The following is a 21,700-nucleotide window of genomic DNA, read 5'->3' on the forward strand; positions in this document are numbered from 1 at the left end:
CCCTTGGGGGCTACAGGTTGAAGTTTTTATCTAATTCAAGACCCGGCTCATCTTTCAAAAGATGACCCGACCCTTGGGGGTTACAGGTTGAAGTTTTTATCTAATTCAAGACCCGGATCATCTTTCAAAAGATGATCCGGCCCTTGGCGGCTACAGGTTGAAGTTTTTATCTAATTCAAGACCCGACTCATCTTTAAAAAGATGGCCCGGCCCTTGGGAGTTATAGATTGAAGTTTTTATCCAATTCAAGACCCGACTCATCTTTCAAAAGATGACCCGGCCTTTGGGGGCTACAGGTTGAAGTTTTTATCTAATTCAAGACCCGGCTCATCTTTCAAAAAGATGACCCGGCCCTTGGGGGCTACGGACAGATATGGGTCTCCGAGATAATGCAACGAACAAAATTCATCAAACAAAACTAGTCTTCTGGAAGGCTAATGGGTGGAAATACAAATAACAAAGGACGTACCTCATGTTTGATTCGCATCATGTTGACCAAGCTCTTCTCCATTTGATAGCTTGTTTCCAGGCGACTTACGAAGCCAGAGTAGAGTTGCTCAAATTCAAGCTTCTCATAATTGGGAAGCTTCAGCTTGGTGATGTCTTGCTCTGAAGAAGAGTGGGTCTCTTTGGATGCATGTTATGTTAAACCCCCAAGTTCCAAGCAAGGCCCGCTGGTGAATTCAGTCTGGCGGTTCAGATAGATGTTCCAGAACAGTAGCAATGTGGGTTCTATCTGCAGATAGGCCTCGCAAAACACCTGGAATTGGCAGAGGTTGCTGATGGAGTTTGGCCCCAAGTCTTGAGGATGAACATCGAGGAAGTGCAAAGCGTCTCTGAAGAACTTTGACCCGGGAGGCTTGAAGCCTCGTTCAAGATGATCAACAAAAATGACTACCTCCCCCTCGGCGGGATGGGGAGTCGCCTCGCCTGGGGTAGTTTGCCAGCCAACAATTTCTTTGGGATCAAGATAACCTGTCATAAGATATTTATCAACATAGGCGTCATTGATTTTGGTTGGTAACCAGTTGCATTTCGAGATATTGCCCATGACTACAAAAGGAAGGAACAAGGCGGTTTATTAGAAACCATGTAAGTGGTAACTCGCCAGTTGGGTGATCTACACTATGTCTATAGGGACATTATGACTCGCCACTCAGTAATGAAAGGCGTAGCTATGGGGATATTCTAACTCGCCATGGTGGAAGAAGGTGAGTAGCAACTCTAAAAGGGGTTTTTCCTTAGGGATATTCCCGGAAGGTGGATAAACATGTTTCTAAAAACAAGCAATAAATTACGGATCTACGGGTGGATCAAATTAAAGAAATAATGCGTGTCGAAATCACGAAATCTCATAACGCGAGAATGCGACAGGGATGCCATATGGATCTATGAAGTATACATCAAACAGCCGGGAGATGCGGTGAAACTACCGTGATTTACTACTATGAAGGATCTACCATAAGCATGTTGGACGGGTCCAAGATAGAGGGTAGATGTTCATTGCATTCCGAGGTTGACCTAGAAGAACATGGGATTCGAGGTCTAACCCTAATCACTAGTGGAATCAGAGATTTTGCCGTCTGCCTATTCTTTGCCGTCTACTAGCTAACGGCAAAGACACTCTTTGCCATCAGCTTCAGCAAAACTGACGGCAAAGAACTGGCTGATGGTAAAGAAGGTCTTTGCCAGCAGTCAACTCTTCGCCGTCTGCCGCAGATGGCAAAGAAGGGGCCAGCACACGGCAAAGAAGCTCATCTGGCCGGGGGAACCTTAGGTCAACCTACTCCCTTCTTTGTCGTCTGCTGCCGGACGGCAAAGATGCCAGAGGCAGCCGGCAAAGAGTATAGACCCCTTTGTCGTCCGCCAACAGACGGCAAAGGTCCTGAATCTACTAACGGTTGTCCCGCCCCCACCGCGGCCCTCTCTCTCTCTCTCTCAAACGGCACCTCCCTCTCTCTCTCCTCCCCCGACGCCCAACGCTGCCACCACTGTCGCCCGGCCACCCCCGGCGCCGCCCCGGTGCCCCTGGTGCCGCCCCCGAAGCCCCACAACCCCCCCGGCGCCGCCTGGTGCCGCCCCAGAAGCCCCACTGCCGGTGCCCCGTGGTGCCCCTGGTGCGCCCCCGCTGCCCCACCCCCGGCGCCCCTGGTGCCGCCCCCGCAGCCCCACCGCCGGCGCCGCCGGCCCAGCCACTGCCCCGCAGGCCTCGGCGCCGCCCCCGCAGCCCCACTACCGGTAAGCCCATCCACCCCCGCCCCCTTGTTCTTTATTTTTTGATTTTTTATTGTTTGGTATTTAGTTTTTTGGAATTAGATTATAACTACCGGCATGATTTTTTATTGTTGTTGTAGTAGTTGTTCTTGTTATTGTAGTTGTTGTTGTTATTGTAGTTGTTGTGGCATATATAGTTTAGTTGGTAGGTTAGTTAATTAGTAGTTTTAGTGGTAGTTTAGTTAGTTGGTAGATTTAGTTAGTTAATTAGTAGATTTAGTAGGTAGTTTAGTGGTAGATTTTTTTGTTATTTAGTGGTAGCTAGATTATTTTTTAGTTACTTAGTGGTAGATTCTGTTTTTGTTATTTTTTTCCTGTTTAGTGCTATCTAGGTTTAGCGATAGGTTTAGTTAGCTTCGTTAGTTAGGTTAGTTAGTTAGTTAGCTTAATAGAAAGAATAGGAAGAAGAAGAAGAGGAGGAGGAGGAGGAGGAGGAGAAGAGGCGAATAGGAGGAGGAGAAGAAGAAGAAGAAGAGGAGGAGGAGGAGGAGGAGAAGACAAAAATAAGAAGGAGAAGAAGAAAAGAAGAAGAAAAGAAGAAGAGATGAAGAAGAGATGAAGAAGAGAAGAAGATAAGAAGAATACCTTCTCCTTCTTCTCCTTCTTCTCCTCCTTCTTCTCCTCCTCCTCCTTCTCCTTCTTCTTGATTTCTTCTTCTTCTTCTCCTCCTCATCTTTCTTCTCCTCTATCTTATTCTCCTTACCTTATTTTCCCGAACAATGAGATAATTAGCCCATTTAGCTAAAAGATGGCCATTCTTCTCCTCTTTCATACTATCCTTGCTTTAATTAACCCAACAATAACATAATTAGCCCATTTAGCTCCAAAATACCATAATAAGCTCAAAATGGCATCAGAACCTTGGTTAGCTCATTAATATTATATAGTTAGCTTGTTTTCCTCTAAAATGGGATAATTAGCCCATTTAGCTCAAAAAAGACATAATTAGGTAATTTAGCTCCAACAAGAGGAGAAGAGGAGAAGAAATAGGCAAAATGAAAAGAAAGAAGAAGAAGAAGAAGAAGAAGAAGAGAAGAAGGAAAAGGAGGAGGAGGAGGAGGAGGAGGAGGAGGAGGAGAAGGCCAAGGACCTTCTATCCTTCTCCTCCTCCTCCTTCTTGATTTCTTCTTCTTCTCCTCCTCCTCCTCTTTGTTCTCCTCTTTCATATTATCCTTGCTTTAATTAACCCAACAATGACATAATTAGCCAATTTAGCTCCCAAATACCATAATAAGCTCAAAATGGCATAAGAACCTTGGTTAGCTCATTAATATTATATGCTTAGCTTGTTTTCCTCTGAAATGGGATAATTAGCCCATTTAGCTCAAAAAAGACATAATTAGGTAATTTAGCTCCAACAAGAGGAGAAGAAATAGGCAAAATGAAAAGAAAGAAGAAGAAGAAGAAGAAGAAGAAGAGAAGAAGGAGAAGGAGGAGGAGGAGGAGGAGGAGAAGGCCAAGGACCTTCTATTCTTCTCCTCCTCCTCTCCTTCTTCTTGATTTCTTTTTCTTCTCCTCCTCCTCCTCTTTATTCTCCTCTTTCATATTATCCTTGCTTTAATTAACCCAACAATGACATAATTAGCCCATTTAGCTCCGAAATACCATAATAAGCTCAAAATGGCATAAGAACCTTGGTTAGCTCATTAATATTATATACTTAGCTAGTTTTCCTCTAAAATTGGATAATTAGCCCATTTAGCTCAAAAAAGACATAATTAGGTAATTTAGCTCGAACAAGAGGAGAAGAGGAGAAGAAATAGGCAAAATGAAAAGAAAGAAGAAGAACAAGAAGAGAAGAAGAAGAAGAGAAGAAGGAGAAGGAGGAGGAGGAGAAGGCCAAGGACCTTCTAGTCCTTCTACTCCTCCTCCTTCTCCTCCTTCTCCTCCTTCTTCTTGATTTCTTCTTCTTCTCCTCCTCCTCCTCTGTCATATTATCCTTGCTTTAATTTCCGCAACAATGACATAATTAGCCCATTTAGCTCCAAAATGCCATAATAACCTCAAAATGGCATAAGAACCTTGGTTAGCTCACGAATATTATATACTTAGCTTGTTTTCCTCTAAAATGACATAATTGGAATATTTGTGTTGATCGGGTGTATTTACATGTGATAGTTGTCTCGTCGCTGTGAGGTCTGCTGTGCGAAGACCTGCCCGTGCGTTGTACGAGCTCCGCCCCTGCATTCGTGGGTCAGTACAAATTTCATCTCCTCCCCGCCCCTTCATTTACCGTGGCTCAGTTTTCGGATGAAACTTTCTAGATTTTGGTAATTCAATTAATTTATCAGTATGCGTGACCAGTATGCGTCTCCCGTTCGAAAGGGCTACATCTATAAATATGCATGTCTTTGCATATTTATAACCGCCATCCTTTCGAATTGTCCAACATTATCCATGGACAACCCGAGTATGTGTAGATTGGGTTCGTTTTCCCGTATGTTGTGCTCTGGATCCGATGCGGAATTTCGTCAGTGCCTCCCTGTTGTTCTCCGGATGCACATCCTCTCTGTTTATTAAGGAGACGTGTATCAGGAGAACAGCGGGGAGGTGCTGCCGAAATTTTGCGTTGGATCCGGAGCAAAGCATGGGAAAATGAACCCAATCTACACATACTCGGGTGGGATTAGGACCTATCTATACCTATTAGCGTGTAGGTTGCCTGGACGTAATAAAAATGGCGAACCAGATTAACCAATGAATATAAATGCTAAATTATATATAAATATATTTCTTCTGTCTTTAGTAGCTACGCAAGATGAGTGATCGTGCGTGGATGTATACTGGTCACCCTAGTCAGAAAGAGATGACGAAAGAATGGTTTTTAAAAACAAAGGAATTTGTGAAAGCCGCATTCGCAAATGGCCAGGAAAGAAACTATTGCCCCTGTCCTGGATGCGACAACTATAAAAAGACGACAGAGGCTGTAATGATTAAACACCTGCAGAGGAGGGGTTTTAAACCTAATTATACAGTGTGGACATTTCATGGTGAGTCTATACAACGCACAAGAGCTGAGGTGGTCCGTCGTCGCACGGACGAGCATGGTACCGGGATCGAAGACATGGTGCAAGACTTTGATGATGCTCGGGATTCGGAAGATGAGATGGAGGAATCTGCAAAGGCCTTTTATGAAATGTTGGACTCTTCAAAACGTCCTCTCCATGAGCACACTGAGCTCTGTCAGCTGGATGCAATTGCACAAGTAATGGCTCTGAAGGCTCAGTTCAACTTGGGAAGAGAATGCAACGACGCGATGATGATACTATTTGGACGTTTCCTACCCAAAGGCCATGTCATGCCTGCAAACCTGTACCAGTCGGAGAAAATACTTCGTGTACTTAAGATGCCCTATGAGAAGATGGATGCATGTGAGAAAGGATGTGTCTTATTTAGGAAGGAGTATGCACACTTGGACTATTGTCCCAATTGCGAGTCTTGCAGGTATCTTGGGGTAGACAACGGTATGGGTGAGAAGAGGCAGACCAAAATCGCAGTTGGTGTTCTTCGGTATATGCCAATTGTACCAAGACTTCAACATCTTTTCATGGTCGAAGAGACAGCCAGACAGATGACATGGCACAAATTGGGCAAAAGAACCAAACTAGATGCGTATGGGAATAAGATGATGGTACACACATCGGATGGGAAGCGAGGAAACATTTCGATGGATTGCATCAGGATAAAGCGGAAGATCCAAGGAATCCTCGAGTCTGCGCCGCCACGGATGGTTTTAATCCCTTCGGCATGACGGCAACCCAATACAGTTGTTGGCCTGTATTTGTCATTCCACTCAATATCCCCCCCCCCGGGCAGATTATGCAAAGAAAGAACATATTTTTGACGTTGATAATTCCAGGGCCCAATTAGCCGGGGAAGAATATGAATGTGTACCTGCAACCGCTTAAGGATGAATTGGACGAAGCTTGGGAAAATGGGGTCAAGACATACGATGCCGCTAGAAAAGAAAACTTCAAAATGCATGTGTGGTACATGTACTCTATGCATGACTTTCCAGCGTATGCGCTATTCTCTGGATGGTGTGTGCATGGAAGGTTCCCGTGCCCCCAATGCAAGGCAGCTCTTCAGTTTCATTGGTTGCAGTAGGGTCAGAAGTATTCTTGCTTTGACTTGCATAGACAGTTCCTAGATCCTGACCATCAGTTCAGGAAAGACAAGAAGAACTTTACCAAAGGTAAAGTTGTCAAAAACATGGCACCACTTGCGTTCACAGGCCAACAGATCCTGGATCAGTTAAACGCCCTCGAGCCTGATCTAGAGCATCCAGTGTATTTCAAGGGGTATAATTCAAAACACGCCTGGACTCACAAGCCATGCTTCTGGGATCTGCCTTACTTCAAAGACCTCCTTCTTCCACACAATATCGACATGATGCACACTGAAAAGAATATCGGAGAGGCTATTTTTGGTACATTGTTCGACATAGATGGGAAGACAAAGGATAATATTAAGGCTAGATTCGATCAAGAGACACTATGTCATAGACCGTTACAAAACATGCGAGAAGGGAAAGGAAAGCAGAAGTGGTCGAAGCCAAAGGCCTGGTTCAATCTTGGAAGGCCAGCTATGAGGGAAATTATCTTGTGGGTCAAAATGCACTTGATGTTCCCCGATGGGTATGCAGCGAATATAAAGAGGGGAGCGAGTCTTGAAAAATTAAAAATCTTTGGTCTCAAGAGTCATGATTGGCACATATGGCTAGAGCGGGTAATGCCGCTGATGTTACGTGGCTTTATTCCTGAGGACGAATGGCTAGTACTGGCGGAGCTGAGATATTTCTTCCGTGTTCTTTGTGCGAAAGAATTGTCGCCTGGCGTGGTAGAAGACATGGAGGATTTTGCACCGGAGTTGTTGTGCAAGTTAGAGAAGATCTTTCCACCGGGCTTCTTTAATCCAATGCAGCATTTGATTTTACATCTACCGACCGAGGCAAGATTGGGTGGGCCCGTGCAAGATCGTTGGTGCTATGCAACTGAGAGGATGTAGAAGACCCTTCGAGCTAAATGTAAAAATAAGCGTAGAATTGAACGATCGATGGCTGAGGCATTCATTACTGAGGAGGTGGCAAACTTTGTGACAGCACACTACGAAGCCAAAAATCATCATTTGCATAATCCGAAGCCTCGGCACAATGATGGAGACCCTAAAAAAGGTGGGTCCAACCTCATCCTATTCAAAGGGAAGCTCGCACCAGCCGGTGCTTCGAAATCAATAACGTTGGATATCGAAGAATGGCGGAACATTTCGTTGTATATCTTCAACAACCTAATAGAAGTGCGCCCGTAAATCGGGTGAGTTCTCGGCACATTTTCCCATAACTTCTAATTCATTTGAACTGCTCTTTTTCCCGGATATTTCAAACAGCCGTTACGTCGTCAAATTCTCGGATGGAGCGGTGATCGAAAATGATTCCGTCGAAGAGCATGAGCTTCTGTCAAAGACAGGAGGCGGCTATCCCGTTTTCATCTCTTGGTTCAAACAAACGGTAATTATCAATGATGGACCATTTCATTCTTGGTCTAACTTGCGGCTAATGCAACAACCATTTCGTATTAAACTTGTAGGCTAATTCAGAGTCTATGGACGCCGAACTGAGACAAGTCGCTAATGGTTTTGACTATAAGGTCCATACATTTGAGAAATACAACATCAATGGGTATCTCTTTCGTACCTTTGGCAAAGAGATATCTATGCCCGACAGGAAATCTACACATTCTGGTGTCTCTGCTATCGGCGAAGGTGTTATCGAGTATTATGGAAGAGTTGAAGCAATTTATGAACTTCAATTCTATGGTGAAAACCCACCGAACGTGGTAGTCTTCAAATGTTATTTGTTCCAGCCAAAAAAGACTAGAAGGACTCATGAACATATAGGACTAGTCGAAATCAATCCAAACACCCATTTAGATGTTCCCGATGTCTATATTACGGCTCAACAGGCGACCCAAGTTTTCTATCTACCGTGGGCATGCCAAACGGATAAGAATCTGGAAGGTTGGTATGTTGTTTATGAAGTGCCGCCACATGTCAGACCACCTCTCCCAAATGAACAGGATTATGAACCTCACATTAACCCAGACACATATGATGGAGAATTCTTCCAAGAAACACGTCTTTCCATGAAACATTTCAAGAACCGCCATGCTTCATCCAAGAACATGGAAGTAGACAGCGACAATGAATCCGACTCCAGCCCTGAGCCGGAACCAGAAGACCTGGAACTCGTAGAGGTTACTGATACGGATGACCTGTCAATGCTTCAACGATTAAAGGAAGGCCTTTCACAACTTCACGCCGTTGAACTCGATGAGCACGTCATTCATGAAGACATGCGTGATAGTGATGATGATGATGCATTTATTGATGATGATTATTAGTTTGTAAGATTCACAACTTAAATTATATATATTTTAATCTTTATTATTCATGTACATATTATTATTCATGTCAGTCATTCAATTTTTTTATGTTGTACTAATTTCTTTTAATCTTTATCATGGCAGGTGTTGAAAGATGGTGGGCACGGGTCCAGAGCGCTCAATGGGTTCTTACCAGGCGCCCCGCCCGAGGGGTGGTACTTCCCTTCCACCCCTATCTCTCCGTACAGCCTTGGCAGACAGTCTTTCGACACCAGCCGTGGGTTCTTCTTCGTCGGCGGCATATCCCACTGGGAGAGGTGCTGGTCGGGTAGGGACGAAGGGGAAGGGTACAGGGAGAGGTGGTGGCCGCGGAAGATCCAGGAGGACTGTTGAGCCGTCCTCGCCACCACCACTAGCTCATTCACCCGAGCATAGGACTAGTATGGTCGACCTGTTTGCGGAGGAGATTATAGATGGTGTCTTGTGCCACACGAGGGCCGAGATGGTGATCAAGAGCTTTTGGGTAAATTATCCTTTTACAGAATCTGAAATTAATAATATAGCTAATTATTGTACTAATCGGTGTTTTCACGTTTGATTGCAGACCTTCTATAGGTGTGAGGATGGATATGAGGAGGAGGCGGCCAGGGTTCTCGAGGTCGAGTGTAGGCGGTTACTACAAAACTTGCGCCACGAGGCTTGGCCGCAGGCTATTCGAGATTACTACGCCACACGTGGTATTAAGAAGCAGAAGAAGGATTGCCGCGGAAAGTTTCTGAAGAAGGAGCAATACATGAAGGTAATTACCTATTCTTAAGTCCTTCTACGTAGTTTTCTTGATTTCATTCATAGGCGTAGCGCTGAAAATTCTTTCTAATAACTTACAGGTGCCCCCGAGATGGTGTGCGGATAAGATGGATTGTTGGGAGGCGTTGGTTGATGAGTGGTGCACAGGCAGCTGGCGAGCCATCCACGAGAATGCGAAGGATCAGCGTAGCCAAATGGTTGGTGTGCCACACCATCAAGGCAGCGCCAACTTACTTCATTTTGGACGAAACTGGGTATGTGATTTGCTTCATGATTCATGCAATTCATTCTTGATGCTAATATTTTGTTCCTCTCTTTTAGGCGCATCACAATAAGACTCAGATGCCACACTTGTACGACCTTTATGGCATGGCCCATACTGCCTCGTACAAGAAGGCGAAGGCATTCTCTGAGTCTGACCTGGATGAACCCAATAACTTCACCAACATATCATCCCACCAGAAGCTCGTGGCATACAGGGACGCGGGGAAGGCTACGAAAGGGGATGACTTTAACCCTAGCCAGGAACCATTGGATCCAGAGCTGGTGATGATACCTGGTGGCGGGAGGCCCCATGGCTCGATAGCCATTGGAGATGGGATAATACGTTGTCCACTCACTCTTCCGGAGATCAAGGCGTGCCAGTCGAGCAGATGTCCTGAGATTACGCCTCGTCCACGGCCAGTCGAACTTGCCATCGAGGTTAGTTGTACGGACTAAGAACACTTTCATCCATTTCATTATGTGTGTCACCATAGATCATTACTGTGGTAACGAGGAATGGTGTTTCAGGCTGCTCTTCAGAAAGAGAGAGCGGCAAACCAGGCTGCTCTTGAGAAAGAGAGATTGGCAAGCCAGGCTGCTCTTCAGGCTGCTCTTGATGAGAGGGACCAGACCACGGCAAGATTGCTTCAGGAGGAGAGGGGCCGGAATGAGGCGGGTCAACGGGCCCTGTACGAGATTTTTGTGGTATGTTTTTTTTCACATTAGCCAAATCATGTGTGTAATGTCTGTTTCAATACTAACTAATACGACCCACTCTTCAGAGTCTGTGCGAGAAGAGCGGTCAAGTCCCTCCGCCGATGCCCGTCTTCTCTTCGATTGGCATGGTGAGTTTCATTATAAACTAGTATTAATAATTGAGTGTCATCATGCTAACTGAGACATTGCAAAATATCTTTTCTGCAGAGTAACTCCCGAGCGGCGTCGCATGACCCTTCCCCAGGGCAACCGTCTCCAAACGAAGCCGCCGCGAGCAACCGTGGTGTTTCTCCTCCTTGATGACCACTACGGTAAGTTTCTCCTGCAAACATAGCTTGTTTTCCTCTAAAATGAGATAATTAGCCCATTTAGCTCCAAGAAGACATAATTAGGTAATTTAGCTCCAACAAGAGGAGAAGAAATAGGAAAAATGAAAAGAAAGAAGAAGAAGAAGAAGAGAAGAAGGAGAAGGAGGATGAGCAGGAGGAGGAGGAGGAGGAGGAGGAGAAGGAGGAGAAGGCCAAGGACCTTCTAGTCCTTCTGCTCCTCCTCCTTCCCCTCCTTCTCCTCCTTGATTTCTTCTTCTTATCCTCCTCCTCCTCTTTCTTCTCCTCTTTCAAATTATCCTTGCTTTAAATTCCCCAACAATGACATAATTAGTCCATTTAGCTCCAAAATACCATAATAAGCTCAAAATGGCATAAGAACCTTGGTTAGCTCAAAAAGACATAATTAGGTAATTTAGCTCCAACAAGAGGAGAAGAGGAGAATAAATAGGCAAAATGAAAAGAAAGAAGAAGAAGAAGAAGAAGAAGAAGAACAGAAGAATGAGAAGGAGGAGGAGGAGGAGGAGGAGGAGGAGAAGGCCAAGGACCTTCTATCCTTCTCCTCCTCCTCCTTCTCCTCCTCCTCCTTCTTGATTTCTTCTTCTTCTCCTCCTCCTCCTCTTTCTTCTCCTCTTTCATATTATCCTTTCTTTAATTAACCCAACAATGACATAATTAGCCCATTTAGCTCCAAAATACCATAATAAGCTCAAAATGGCATAAGAACCTTGGTTAGCTCATTAATATTATATACATAGCTTGTTTTCCTCTGAAATGGGATAATTAGCCCATTTAGCTCAAAAAAGACATAATTAGGTAATTTAGCTCCAACAAGACGAGAAGAAATAGGCAAAATGAAAAGAAAGAAGAAGAAGAAGAAGAAGAAGAGAAGAAGGAGGAGGAGGAGGAGGAGGAGGAGGAGGAGGAGAAGGCCAAGGACCTTCTATCCTTCTTCTCCTCCTCCTTCTCCTCCTCGTCCTCCTTCTTCTTTATTTCTTTTTCTTCTCCTCCTCCTCCTCTTTCTTCTCCTCTTTCATATTATCCTTGCTTTAATTAACCCAACAATGACATAATTAGCCCATTTAGCTCCAAAATACCATAATAACCTCAAAATGGCATAAGAACCTTGGTTAGCTCATTAATATTATATACTTAGCTAGTTTTCCTCTAAAATGGGATAATTAGCCCATTTAGCTCAAAAAAGACATAATTAGGTAATTTATCTCCAACAAGAGGAGAAGAGGAGAAGAAATAGGCAAAATGAAAAGAAAGAAGAAGAAGAAGAAGAGAAGAAGGAGAAGGAGGAGGACGAGGACGAGGACGAGGAGGAGAAGGTCAAGGACCTTCTAGTCCTTTTCCTCCTCCTCCTTCTCCTCCTTCTCCTCCTTCTTCTTGATTTCTTCTTCTTCTCCTCCTCCTCCTCTTTCTTCTCCTCTTTCGTATTATCCTCGCTTTAATTAACCCAACAGTGACATAATTAGCCCATTTAGATCCAAAATGCCATAATAACCTCAAAATGGCATAATAACCTTGGTTAGCTCACGAATATTATATACTTAGCTTGTTTTCCTCTAAAATGACATAATTAGCCCATTTAGCTCAAAAAAGACAAAATTAGGTAATTTAGCTCCAACAAATGATATATAGGTCACCACACATATACTTAGCTTGTTTTCCGCTAAAAATGACATAATTAGCTGAAGAACATCATATTTTGTTCTTCTTCTAACTTTCTTATTCACATTTTTGTAGATTGGATACACTACATGCATCGAAGCTGCCATTCATGGAGTTGAACAATGTCAATGGATGAACTTTATATGTATATCATCTATTTTTCATTTGAGTTGATGAACAATGTCGAACTATATGTATATGTATATATGGATAAACAGTGCAATACTTGGTATGTTGGTTCTTTGGATATATGGGGATGTACATTGGTGAATCATATATGTGTGGTGAATTATATATATGTGTTGGCAAGTATATGTCTGGTGAACTATATATCATATATGTGTGGTGAATTATATAAATGTGCTATCAAATATATATATATATATATATATATATATATACATATATGTGCTGTGAAATAATATAAAACAAAAAAATAGGAACTATATGGGCTCTTTGCCGTCTGCCAGCTGATGGCAAAGACCTGTGCCATCAGCTAGCAGACGGCAAAGGTGCCACATGGCACCCAGCTGTGCATCCTGGGTTGTCTATGTAGTCTCTTTGCCGTCAGCCTCCAGGGTGGGCAGACGACAAAGAAGAGGGAACAAAGGAGGGGGGAGGAGGAGGCAGACGGCAAAGAGTGGAGAGAGGAGGGAGGGGAGGACTAGGCAAACGGCAAAGATGGATGGGGAGGCAGACGACAAAGATGGAGGGGGAGGGGAGGGGAGGAGAAGGCAGACGGCAAAGAGGGACGGGGAGGCATACGACAAAGATGGAGGGGGAGGCAGACGGCAAAGCCTCCGTTAACCCCTAATGGAGGCAACGCGTGTCGGCTGCCGTCTTGAGCACTTTGCCGACTGCTCCTAAGGAAAGCTGACGGCAAAGAGCTTTGCCGTCCGCTTTGCGTGGGCAGACGGCAAAGAAGGTCCTATGCCGTCGTAGGCTGACGCATAAATTTTGCCGGCCGTGAGAATCTTTGCCGTCTGCGAGAAGGTCTTTGCCGTCCGGGATATTGTCTTTGCCGTCTGTGATGGCAGACGGCAAAGAAGCTTATTCCTGTAGTGAATGGAGGAAGGGTGTTTACCTGAGAGAGGAGGACGATGCTAGGAGATGGATGCAGAAGATCCGCGACGGAGACCGCGCCTTTGACTGGCTGGGGAACGCCCGGACTGTGGTGGCCGGTGACGGAGCTTCGGGAACGGCGAGAAGGCCAAAGCGCAGGTGCGAGGAAGACGAAGCTGACGAGGAAGATGAAGTGGGGGTAGGTGAGAGTTCCCCCACTCCCCGTGCAGTTATTTAAAGGCGTGGCACTGGAAAAGAAATGGCAGACGCGGAAATAGAGGCGACAGATTGAAAACCCGCAATGATGGTGCCTGGATTTTCGGGATAACAAGGTGACGATAAAAAGATCCGTCGGGCAATTAGGTCAACGAATCCTGAAAATGGAGGGAAAAGGTAATGTCATCAATAACTATTTGGCGGCTCAGACAATTTATGAGGGATGGCGGCTTGTCATTTGTCAAAAGATGGAAGTAATACAAGTCGCCCAAAGTGAGCGTGGAAGTTCATTGGCATGAATAAATTAAAGTCAATCTGTGGCCTAATGTTTGGGATATTACATGCAGTGTAACCCTCCCTAACTGGGCTAGGTCACTAAAGGGGCGACTCATATATGGTTGATGCAAGCCTTAGCCCAGGGGCCCATGAACCGGATGGCGGTTCAGGATTGATGCAGAAGATAAGCCGCCAAGGAGGCCTCCAGTCTTGGAAAGCACGGTGACTTAGAGATATGGAAGGCCACGATCTGTAGCGTGGCTAGGACTTCTGTAAACTCTAGGGCCTCAACCTGTATATAAAGGCGAGTCTCTAGGGCGGATAGGGCAAGTTAGAAATCATCGAGAGCTAGGTCAGGCGAGTTACACCCTCCTTGTAATCGAATCCACCATCAATATACACAAAGAAGAACGTAGGCTTTTACCTCTACACGAGGGGCTGAACCTTGGTAACTCTGAGTCTCGCTTCCGCTCACCCCCTTTGAGTCGCCACCAAGGTGCGATGGCTTCTTCACTAAGTCCTTTCATGAGGACATCTGCCGTGACAAAACCACGACACCCGGGATTCGAACATCCCAAGCTCCCCAATCACGTATACAAACTTAATAAGACAGTCTATGGCCTTAAACAAGCCCCACGTGTGTGGTATGAGTACCTTACTGAGGTTTTACAAGATCGTGGGTTTGAAATTGGGAAGATTGATCTCACTCTTTTTACCAAGAAGGTCAAAGGGGATTTGTTCATATGCCAACTATATGTTGATGATATTATTTTTGGTTCCCCTAACAAATCTTTCAATGAACAATTTGCTGCACTAATGACCGAAAAAATTTAGATGTCAATGATGGGTGAGTTGAAGTTCTTCCTCAGGTTCGAGATTAAACAAGGCTTAGAAGGAACCTTCATCAAATAAGCCAAGTACACCCAAGACATGCTCAAGAATTTCGAGCTAGAGGACGTCAAGCCGGTTAAGTTTCCCATGCCAACAAGATGCAAGCTTGACAGTGATCCCAATGGTAAATAAGTGGATCAAAAGGTATATCGCTCCGTGATTGGATCCCTTCTTTACCTTTGTGCATCTAGACCGGATATCATGCTGACTGTAGGGATTTGTGCATGGTTTCAATCTGCACCAAAGGAAAGTCATCTTATGGCTCCCAAACGAATCTTTTGATATTTGGCTCATACCCCAAACTTTGGCCTATGGTATCCCAAAGGAGCAAACTTCAACCTAGTGGGATATTCTTACTCAGATTGGGCGGGAGACTGTGTGGAGAGGAAGTCAACTTCTGAAGGATGTCAATTTCTTGGACGTTCGCTGGTAAGTTGGTCTTCAAAGAAGCAGAACTGTGTCTCTTTGTTTTCCACCGAAGCTGAGTATGTTGCAGCTGCGAGTTGCTGTGCACAGTTGATATGGATGATGCAAACTTTAAAGGATTGCGGTGTCACCTGTGACAAAGTGCCTCTTCTATGTGACAATCAAAGTGCTATGCAGATTTCCCTCAATCCAGTGCAACATAGCAAGACCAAGCACATTGATATTCGCCATCACTTCATTCGTGAGCATATCAAGCGTGGTGATATTGAGGTTCACTTCATCAACACTGAAGAGCAGCTTGCAGATATTTTCACTAAGCCCATAAATGAAGCAAGGTTCCGGGAGTTAAGGCATGAGCTAACTATCATTGATTCAAGTAATGTGGATTGAAACTAGGCTCTCTGCACCTCATTGCGCATCATATCTCGTTCTAGGTGTTGGCATGGACATAGGGGGAGTGTTGTTCTCTCAATGAACTTTGCCTCCCCCCATTATGCATAAAGCGATCAAGTCTTTCGCATTGGCCATTATTGATGGCACTTGTGCTTCAAAGATGAGCGTTGGTCATGAACCCAAGGATAATTCTTCGCGGTTTCATACCTTTTGTCTCAAACATAGGTGGCTCCGGCCACCAACCGTCTCCCTCCTCGTAAAGGAGGGATATAATATTGTCTGTCAGTATATTTTGCCTTTGTCTTTTCTCCCGTACTGACTTGTATGTGTTCATGGTGTTTTCTCGTTGTTTTGGCAAAATCTGGACTTTTCTGTATATTTTGGAGCGATACTACCGCTAGGAGGAGCGGTACTACCGCCAGGGGGAGCAGTACTACCGCCACGGGGAGCGGTACTACCGCGATTATCCGAGCGGTACTACTGCAATGACCAGTGCGGTACTACCGCTGCCTAGGGCTGGCATCTGAAATCCTTAGGGGGAGCAGTACTACTGCCTCCGGCCATACTACCGCGATGATCCCGGTGGTACTACCGCCAATACTCGGGCGGTACTACGGCTAGGGCATGAGCGGTACTACCGTAGCCAGCGGTACTACCGCTTCACCCGAGCGGTACTACCGCCCTGCCCGTGCCCTAGGGTATATAAAGAGAGGGAGGCAGTTTTTCTTGCCACATTTGCTTCTTCTTCGTGGAGCTCTCCCTCTCTGCCCCGAGTTTCCCCAGATTCGATCTTCTTCCGCGACACTTCTCTTCCCATTCCAGTTGGTGGGATTGCCCCTTCTCCTCCTTCCTCCTCCGTGTTCCATAGACTCCGGTACTACCCCTATCCCCTTTGTGTTCTCTTGATGTTCTTGCTCTATGGTTAGGGATAGATTTATTGGCTCCATTGTTGTGGCATTATTTTGTTTCATTCATAGATCGGGGGAGAGATGTTGGGAAGTGCCCCTATTTGCGTTGCTGCATAGGATCTGCATAATTTTTGGCTTAGGTCCATAGTTTTGGTCTCTTATATTTTCAAAATATGCAGCTTTGTGGTTAGATATGTTCTTGTTCCTCCAGATCTGGAACCACGCGGTACTACCGACCAACCCCAAGCGGTACTACCGCTAGCTGACGGTACTACCGCCCTGACCGGGCGGTACTACCGCTAGCTCGTGGAGCGGTACTACAGCCCTGGTCGAGTGGTACTACCGCTAGCTCTCGATTTGCTACCTTTGCTAGCTACTACTTGGATTCTTTTGTGTTTTCTCCTTGTTCTGGATGTTGCCATGACTTTTCTTGTCATTTTCACGTGTTTGTATTGCGTGTCTCAGGTGGTAGCTCTCGTCGTTCCAATCCAGTTCGCAACACCGAGTCAAAGTAGTACCGCAACCCTGAAGAACCGAAAAGTTCCCGTCCTTTGAAGCGCAGCGTTAAGAAGATTGTATCCAAGGACAAGGTGTCCACCATTGACTTTGACACTTTGGCTCCCAAGGAGTTCGCGAGGCGCCGAAATCTTAACCCTCATGTCAGTGAGAGGGAGGTGTTCAGGGGCGGAGAGATGTTCTGGACCAAGTAGCAGCTCATGATCTATCAAGATGTCGTCCTGACCAAGCAGAACAAGTTTGTTCCTGTGCAGTGGATTGATATCAATAATCTCCGGAAGGATATGGATTATTTTGGTGAGGCCCTGTGTATGATTGACCATCTTGGTATTGAGGATATCATTACCTTTCACTGTGACTTCCATGCAGAGGTAGTGGCTCAGTTCTATACCACTGTCCTCTTCGAGAATGATGAGAACCTCTCTTTGACTTGGATATCTCATGGCGAGCTGTTACTTGGCTCTTGGGCCGAGTTCATGAAGGTTTTGGGGATCAATTTCAATGGGCTGCATAGTTCTCTTGGCATGTGCCCTCATCGCAACCCTGATACCACCCCAAGGACAAGCTGATGTCGTTCTATGTCAGGAAGGGTGTGTCCATTCCCTTTTTGGATATCATGCATCGGGTCTTCCGCAACTCTTTGTTTCCTCGGGTTGGTAACAAAGACTCACTCCTATCTGGTGGACATGCTCCTGATGTGTCAAGAAGGACTGGAACAGCCAAATGGGCCACTCGATGTGGCAAATGTGATGTTCTGTGAGCTTCAAATGGCCATTTACAACCGTAGGGTTCCCATCTATTGGCCTTACTTGTACTACTACATCAAGACTAAGTGGGCTGAGACCTTCCTTTCCATGGCCTTTCCTGCACCCACAGAGCCCGTCAGCCATGATCCCATCAAACTGCGCCAGAAAGACAAGTGGGCCAACGCCTCCTCTTCCCGTTCTATTGCTCACATGGAGGCTGAGGAGGAGACTGATGCTGCTCGGGCTGAGGGCGTCCCTGCTTCACAGACCCGTTCTTCTACTGAGCCATCTTGGGACAAGAAGCTTAAGACAGAGATGGGGTCCTTGCAGGACCGGATGAGGACCTTGTTTTTCATGCAAGCAAAAGGACAATATCAGACTCGTGTGGCTCAGAAGGACAACCATCGGCGGAATAAGCACCTGCTGAGAATGCTTGATGTGCAGATCTCTAGTGGTTCTGAGGATGTCATCACTCCACAGGTTGTCTGGATGCAGGCTAGAGACTACCAGTGGGATTGTTCTGAGGACGAAGAAGCTGCAGCAGGGTCTGATCACGAGGATCGACGGGAGGATGATGAGGACGATGAGGACGCTACTGATGTGTATGATGAGGATGAGGATGCATGAGCCACCACCTGTGTTCATGTTCTCTCTGCCTTTTTGATGGACTAATGCCAAAGGGGAGAGAGTGTTAGAGATTTGCCTTTGGTGTTTTCGTTCGTGTTTGAGTCTTTCTTTTCAAAACTTGGTTGGTTTAAGTCTGTTGGATATCTTATTATGTGTGTGAAGACTCTTTGCCATATGGTGTGAGACATATGCTATCCCTATATTATCTCTAAAGTCTCTCTCTATACTTAGCATGTGAGATCATTCATCTTGTGCTTTTTCCTTATGCTCCCTTGTCTTTGTTTTCATTATTATGTGTTTTTTCAAATCCGGTGTTGTCATCAATCCACCAAAAAGGGGGAGATTGTTAGGGCATATTTTGTTGTAAGTAGTTTAGTTGATTGATGACACCATCTCCATGGACTAATCAGGTACATTGAGCATTTCACATAATACATCACAAAGCACAAGATGATTCGTCGCCCCTCGGTGTTGTTGGAGCACGGTGTTTCCTACAATTATCTGTGGTAGTGTTGAGTAGTAGGAAAGCCATACTATTCAGAGGGGGTCCGCATCGGAATGGTTTGGGTGGAATCAACTCTCTCACGCGCACATTTTATTAAAACCGCTTTCTCTTTGCAGTAATGGAGAACCCGCTAGCAGGTCTCTCACAGCCTTTGCAGAAAGCCTAGCGGTAGTACCGCTTGGTCCTGGTGGTAGCGCTGGGGCTTGCGGTAGTACCGCTACCTCCTGGCGGTAGTACCGTCAGGGTCAGCGGTAGTACCGCTGCGCCCAAGCGGTAGTACTGCTAGGGGATACTTGTACCTCCCTCTGTGAGCGGTTGTACTTCGTCGGTCTTTTTGCGAATACTTTTCCAGCGGTGGTAGACTCGGTAGTAGTATTTATACTACCGTGGCTTTGTATCAGCCTAGCGATACTACTACTTGGTCCTGGCGGTAGTACCGCTGGGCTTGCGGTAGTACCGCTTCCTCCCTGGCGGTAGTACCGCTGTGCCCAAACGATAGTACCATGAGGAGCGTGCTGACAGTGAGGATAACGGTTGGACTTGTTCCACCACTATATAAAGGGTTCACCTACCTCACAAACCCTACCTTTGACCTTCCAAGACTCCAATGTTGCTCGCTAAGCTCAAATGTGCCTGATCTCTCTCCCTAGAAAATCAAACTTGTTGATTTCCTAGGGATTGGTTGAGAAGGCCAAGATCTACACTTGCACCAAGACAAAATTGATTCCCCCCACGAATCCCTTGCAGATCTTGTTACTCTTTGGTGTTTGAGCACCCTAGACGGTTGAGGTCACCTCGGAGCCACATTCCATTTTGGTGAAGCTCCGTGGTCTTGTTGGGAGCCTCCAAGCGTGGTGTGGAGATAGCCCCAACCTTGTTTGTAAAGGTTCGGTCGCCGCCTTCAAGGGCACCAATAGTGGAATCACGGCACCTTGCATTGTCTGAGGGCATGAGAAGAATAAGGTGGCCCTAGTGGCTTATTGGGGATCATTGTGCCTACACACTACTCCAACGTAGACGTACTTCCTATCAAAGGGAAGGTACTTCGATAGCACATCCTCGTCTTCATCGGTTCCACTTGTGGTTATCTCTTACCTTTACATTATGTATGTTATTCTTGTAGAGTATTTCTTACTTGCTTTAGCGGTTATAGTTGGTAGCATCATATAGGTTGCTCACCTAGTTATTATTTTAGAGAACCTTTATGTTGCTAACCCTAACTTGTTAAGAAAAGCTAAAAATTGGTAGTTGCCTATTCACCGCCCTCTAGTCAACCATATCGATCATTTCACCTCCATTCGAGCCGGCAAGAAACCTTGGCTCACAAGTTCCTCTAAAGTGAGTTTGGACTCTTGGGACCTGACCCAATTATAAACTTTGTTGTTCTTAGGGGCCATGGTGCGTTGTGGAGCAGCTACAAGGATGATAAGGAAATTAAGCAGGTGCATATTATAAGTCGCTAACTATGAATTATTACTCATCAAAGCAATAAAAGTTAAGTTCCTATAGAAAGACGTTGAAGCCGGCAACGACAAGTACGGGAGCTTGAACGCGTACTACATATTCATAAAAAAACGTAACAGAAATTGTTCACCAACACGTTTATACAAAAGGCATTCTTTGGAATGGATCTAAATAAATGCGGAAAGTGGAGGAATATATACTCTAAACTAGAGGAAGAACTGAAACTTTTCCATTCATAAGGATCTTCCGTTGGAAGAGATATAAAGTGGAGACCGCAATAAACCTATGGATGCATAAGCGATGAGGAGCTTATCGATCTACAAAAGCCGTTGTTAGGGTATGAACACGGTATGAACACCAGATGGGTCAAACCCTAATGGGGAGAGAAGCATACCAGATTTGGTGAACAAAAGATGGGGATGTCCGCGTCTACTCCGGGGCTTGCAAGAGAGGTCCGGTGGCGTAGACGACATGGTCCACAGGAACCATCATCGTCTTCGAATCTTCGGCAGTGCTCGGTGAATAAGAAGGTCACGAGGAAGAAGAAGAGTGGAAAGTTAACAAAGGGGTCCGCCAGGCCTATTTATAAGGGAAAGGAAAACGAAATGGCCCCATGCAGAGCGGAACAGTCATTGTAAGTTCATGGCTAAGATTGTGCCTAGATTTCGTGCCAGCCCGGATTTGGTGCTATTTTCAAAAAGATTCACTATGATGACTCTGAATCACAACGGCCAGCAAGATTAAGTCATAAGAATATGGACTAGGAAATACTAAGTCTAAAACAAGGAGGATATGACTCGGCATAATCTTAACCCGGATTTGGTTCATTACACGGATAAAGGGCAAAGATTTGTCGGCTCATAGGTTGACCATAGCTTTAAATTTCCAGTATGTTTGAGATGCAGTTTAGCATGGATGAACCCAAATGGATACAAGAAGAAGATAAACCGCCAAGTGAAGATGAGAAAGATTGATATGAATAAATCCAAATCAATCTGGGGCCTAATTTCGGGGATATAACCCGCCTTTGGGTAGGGTCAACATGTTGGCGGCTTATGAATCATACTTAAGATGGGTTGTGCCGTCCAAGATAAGGCAAGCAAGATGGCTTACCAAGCATGCTGTATGGCGACCCAACACATGAAGACGACGACTCAAGACCCAAGAGGCAGAAGATGATAGGAGTTTTCCTTGCCTGAATGGCAAGGTGAGTCAGAGACATAGT

Source organism: Hordeum vulgare, chromosome 5H, assembly GCF_904849725.1.
Source record: "Hordeum vulgare subsp. vulgare chromosome 5H, MorexV3_pseudomolecules_assembly, whole genome shotgun sequence".
Classification (NCBI taxonomy): domain Eukaryota; kingdom Viridiplantae; phylum Streptophyta; class Magnoliopsida; order Poales; family Poaceae; genus Hordeum; species Hordeum vulgare.